The 5,000-nt window shown below is 43.7% G+C and overlaps 1 protein-coding gene across 1 annotated transcript in view; it reads right to left on the minus strand.

The window, feature by feature from the left end:
- The window catches only part of LOC121683482 (Down syndrome cell adhesion molecule-like protein 1 homolog), a 69,257-nt gene that overhangs the window by 25,894 nt on the left and 38,363 nt on the right, over positions 1-5,000 (minus strand).

Consider the following 5,000-nt stretch of genomic DNA (forward strand, 5'->3'; position numbering starts at 1 on the left):
TGTGTGTGTGTGTGTGTGTGTGTGTGTGTGTGTGTGTGTGTGGATGTAGAAGAGTGATACGTTTGCAAGTATGTTGTCAGACCTCTAGTATTTGTTATGTTTAAAAGTGAGGAAATAAATTTGAAGGACAGATAAATAGGAATGGATGAGACAGATAATAAATAATACAGACAGACAGATAGATAGATAGATAGACAGATAGATAGATAGATATATAGATAGATAGATATATAGACACTTAGTTTTTCTGTGTCTTATCCCATGTTCCCTTCATACTTTGTATGACTGCTTTAGCAACACAAATGTCTTATTTGTCATGCCAATAAAGCATTTAGAATTTGAAAATTTGAATTTAGATAGATAGATAGATAGATATATAGATAGATAGATAGAATGACTGTGTGTGTAGATAGATAGATAGATAGATAGATAGAATGACTGTGTGTGTAGATAGATAGATAGATAGATAGATAGATAGATAGATAGATAGATAGATAGAATGAATGACTGTGTGTGTGTGAGAGTGTTGCTCTCTGTGTCTAGGCCAGGCACTCATAGGTCATGTCAGGTTTAATCTTTATGTAATGCTGAAAAGAGGACAGGGGACAGGTGGAGGAGATTTAAACACAGCAACATGACCCTCTGTCTCTCTTTGTCATCCTTCACTCTCTCTCTCTCTCTCTCTCTTTTTCTCTTTCACTGAAATTGACTTGATTAAAGTAGGATAGTGGAAAATAAACAAGTAAGAATGAACATGCAGAGGCTATGGTCAGAAAAACTATTATGGGATGCCACTGCGTCCATGAGGAAAAACACATTAGAAACGGATTAGCCATTTAAATATTCAGTATGTGTGTGTGTGTGTATATACATGAGTCTCAACTTGTTTGTTTGACTATGGTTATGTGTGTGTGGTTATATGTGTGTGTGTGTGTGTGTGTGTGTATGTGTGCGCATATGTACGCATGTGTGTGTGTGCCTTTGTGTGTGTGTGTGGTTATATGTGTGTGTGTGTGTGTGTGTGTGTGTGTGTGTGTGTGTGTGTGTGCGCGTATGTAGGCATGTGTGTGTGCCTTTGTGTGTCTGTGTGTGTGTTTGAGTGTGTTGTGTGTGCATTAGTGTAAGGGATGCTGATGTAGGCTGTTGCCCGGAGCGGATTATTGATTTTAATAGCAGATGTGGCTGTAACAGAAAGATGTCATATCGCATGCAGATTACTGTTCTGATCTACAGTCAATGCCCCCCACTGCCACCACACACACACACACACACACACACACACACACAGACACACACACACACACACACACACACACACACAGAGAAGCATACACACAAAAATCAGTTAATAAAAAATGGTCCACACATAGAAACAAACACGATAAACAAGTGTGTATTATTTTGTAATGGCATCAGGTCAAGATAAGAGTCTCTAATAGAGCGACACATACACTCCCACAGCTCTCACACTGAAGATGGAGGAGCCGATAAACCGGCCTTTTGTTCCATGGCCTTCCCTGTGTATGTGTGTGTGTGTGCCCCATCTCTAGGAAAAAAAAGAATGAAAAAAAAAAAATCATCCGCCATCTGCCAGAACCTGGGGCTCTCTCTCTCTCTCTCTCTCTCTCTCTCTCTCTCTCTCTCTCTCTCTCTCTCTCTCTCTCTATCTCTCTATCTCTCTCTCTCTCTCTCTCTCTCTCTCTCTCTCTCTCCTCTCTCTCTCTCTCTCTCTCTCTCTCTCTCCACCCCCTCTCTTGTGTTGCTATGTCATGACTCCTCAACTGGCTTTGTTCATGGAGAAATAAATGGAAATAACTGGTTTAATGAAACTGCATATTTAGATATTCACTTGGCGCACGCGCACACACACACACACACACACACACACACACACACACACACACACACACACACACACACACACACACCACACACACACACACACACACACACACACACACACACACACACACACATCATAATGGGGTCAGTAGTGCACTGCCATCCTCTCCTAATTGTCATTGTATCTTGCTCTTCTACTGAATTTTAGGACAAAGAAAAAAAAATCAAAGACAGAGATAGGGAAAGAAAGAGAGAGAGAGGGAGGGAGAGAGAGAGAGAGAGAGATAGAAAGTGAGAGAGAGAGAGAGAGAGTGGAGGACAACAGGGTATAGAGGGGGACTGAGAGAGAGAGAGAGAGAGAGAGAGAGATAGGAAAGGGAGAGAGAGATAGAAAGGGAGAGAGAGAGAGGGAGAAGGATGGCAAGGGTCCTCCGCCATGAGGGAAGATTCTTGTCATGTCAATAAAACTCATTCCCAATCTAAACTGATGAACAGCAATGCACATGCAAGGAAGAGACAGTGGGATCGATGCCGTGAAAGAGAGAAGGGGGGTAGAGTGAGCGAGTGCAGAGAGGGAGAGAGGGAGAAGGAGAGAGAGAGGGAGAAGGAGAAGGAGAGAGAGAGAGAGAGAGAGAGAGAGAGAGAGAGAGAGAGAGTAGAGGCAGTGTTGCACATGAGTGAGCAGACATGAGGCAGGTCAGGATATAAAACAGACAGAGACAGAGAGCAGAGGATCCATTCTGCTGGATAAATATACACATGTACCTCTCCATTCAACACAGCACTGTATGCACACACACACACACACACACACACACACACACACACACACACAGAGCCAGAGACAGCGAGAGAGACCACACACTTACACACATACATTCAAGGAACATAAAATATACAAAAATGCATATATATATTTAGACATGCAAACATACACTAGTGTTCACCAATATAAATATACCTGAACACACAAAACAGACACACACACACACACACACACAAACACATTGAAATTCACATGCGCACTGCATGTCTAAGAGAATATGCCTCTGACATGCATCTAGCATTTTCAAAGTGTTTTTCTTTCTTTTTCATGTGTTTGAAGTTTGAAGCTTGCGTCAACACTTCCCCTCGACGCTGCTTCAGACCGCAGCCTCATTCTCGCTCCCACCCCGACACACGCTGACTGACTCCGGGCCAGTCCCGGCCCTCTTCTGGCTTAGACACAGCCTTCATCTGGAACACACACTACTGCTCTCTGTATCTCTCATTCAAGCCTCCTCTCTCTCTCTCGTTCTCTCTCTCTCCTTCTCTCTCTCTTTCTCTGTCTCTCACTCACTCACTCAAATGGCCTTGAAAGTGGGACTGCTTTTTTTTCCCCCTTCGACAACAATAAACAACACAAGTATGCCGAAACTAAACCCCAATCTCTCCTGTGTGAGGTTTCTATCTACAGATTATTATTTTACATTGAAGCCTACTTACTGCTGAGTGTGGTTCTTATCTAAAACACTATCATATGCCGAAACTAAACCCCAATCTCTCCTGTGTGAGGTTTCTATCTACAGATTATTATTTTACATTGAAGCCTACTTACTGCTGAGTGTGGTTCTTATCTAAAACACTATTATATGCCGAAACTAAACCCCAATCTCTCCTGTGTGAGGTTTCTATCTACAGATTATTATTTTACATTGAAGCCTACTTACTGCTGAGTGTGGTTCTTATCTAAAACACTATTATATGCCGAAACTAAACCCCAATCTCTCCTGTGTGAGGTTTCTATCTACATATTATTATTTTACATTGAAGCCTACTTACTGCTGTGTGTGGTTCTTATCTAAAACACTATCATATGCCGAAACTAAACCCCAATCTCTCCTGTGTGAGGTTTCTATCTACAGATTATTATTTTACATTGAAGCCTACTTACTGCTGTGTGTGGTTCTTATCTAAAACACTATCATATGCCGAAACTAAACCCCAATCTCTCCTGTGTGAGGTTTCTATCTACAGATTATTATTTTACATTGAAGCCTACTTACTGCTGAGTGTGGTTCTTATCTAAAACACTATTATATGCCGAAACTAAACCCCAATCTTTCCTGTGCGAGGTTCCTGCACACTTATCAACAAACACACCAAAAGCGTGTGTATCCAGAACCCACCAAATTTGACTACTGTGACATCCAAACACTGACCTCACTGTGGGCCTGAGCGTGCCTGAGGCCTCAAACAAGAAGAGACAGAGAGAGAGAGAGTGAGAGATAGAGTGGAGGGGGAGGGAGAGAGAGAAGAAGGGAGGGAGAGAGAGAAGAAGGGAGGGAGAGAGAGAAGAAGGGAGGGGTGGGGAATAAATACGAGTCTGTTTTCCTCTCGACATAAATAAACAAGGCACCCTCTTGTCAGTCCATGTGAGAGAGAAAGAGAGAGAGAGAGAGTGTGTGTGTGTGTGTGTGTGCTTTGGTGGCATGAAAAAGCCACCACACAAATGACAAACCCCCAAGATGGGTGCTGCTGAAAAAGAGAGGGAGCCAGAGAGAGATGGGTAGAGGGATGGAGGGATGGAGAGAAATAAAGACAGAAAGAGAGAGAGAGGTATGAAGGGATAGGGAGAAGTGGAGAGAGGGAGTGAGAGGGCAATAGAGAGAGAAAGGAAGGGGGCAGAAGAGAAGAAGGAGGTGCAGAGTGTGTGTGTGTGTGTGTGTGTGTGTGTGTGTGTGTGTGTGTGTGTGTGTGTGTGTGTGTGTGTGTGTGTGTGTGTGTGTGTGACAGATGGAGGAGACAGGGAGGGTACTGAAAGGAAGAAGAGTCCCCAGTGACTAGAGATAAAGCACACATTCTGAGGGCCACTGCTGCTCATTAGGACTTTACACACAGAAGGGGTCCACTCTGAAAAGGACCCCAGCCAGACCAGGGCCAGATCAGGGCCAACCCAGGGCCAACCCATTGCCAGACCAGGGTCAGACCAGGGCCAGACCAGTGCCGGATCAGCTGGATTTGCACCATATCAGTTTGGAGCCAGATCAGCACTGTATCAGTTGGAGATTAGAACCAGGACAGCACCCGATCAGAGCCGCATCTGAGCCAGATAAGAGCCGGATCCGTTCCAGATAGCATCTATCAGGAGGAGTGGTATTAAGTATTAAGTATTAAGT

The sequence above is a fragment of the Alosa sapidissima genome, chromosome 15, assembly GCF_018492685.1.
Source record: "Alosa sapidissima isolate fAloSap1 chromosome 15, fAloSap1.pri, whole genome shotgun sequence".
Classification (NCBI taxonomy): domain Eukaryota; kingdom Metazoa; phylum Chordata; class Actinopteri; order Clupeiformes; family Clupeidae; genus Alosa; species Alosa sapidissima.